General features: G+C 46.3%; 1 long non-coding RNA gene across 1 annotated transcript in view; it reads left to right on the forward strand.

Annotated features, from left to right (window-relative positions):
• LOC116704072 (uncharacterized) overlaps nt 1–335 on the forward strand; it is an 11,696-nt gene that overhangs the window by 697 nt on the left and 10,664 nt on the right. The gene's annotated exons all lie outside the window — the stretch shown is intronic.

Raw genomic sequence — 335 nt, forward strand, 5'->3', positions numbered from 1 at the left:
ACAAGAGTTATCTCAAGACACTTTACAGATGAAGTAGGTCTAGACCACATTCCAGAATTTACAAGGACCCAACAGTTCTAGTAGTTTCCTACAGAGCAAGCAACAGTGTGACAGTGGCGAGGAAAAACTTCCTTTTAGGAAGAAACCTGGGACAGACCCAGACCCAGACCCAGGCCCAGACCCAGACCCAGGCTCTTGGTAGGCGGTGTTTGACGCCTGGTTGGCGTTAGAATAAAGAGTGGCAATAACAGTAACAAAAAAATAGTAGTTTGTAGTAGTTCTTTGTAGTAGTTCATGGCGTAGCAGAGCACTGTGCGGCATTACAAGGCACAGCA

This window comes from Etheostoma spectabile, chromosome 16 (genome assembly GCF_008692095.1).
Source record: "Etheostoma spectabile isolate EspeVRDwgs_2016 chromosome 16, UIUC_Espe_1.0, whole genome shotgun sequence".
Lineage (NCBI taxonomy): Eukaryota > Metazoa > Chordata > Actinopteri > Perciformes > Percidae > Etheostoma > Etheostoma spectabile.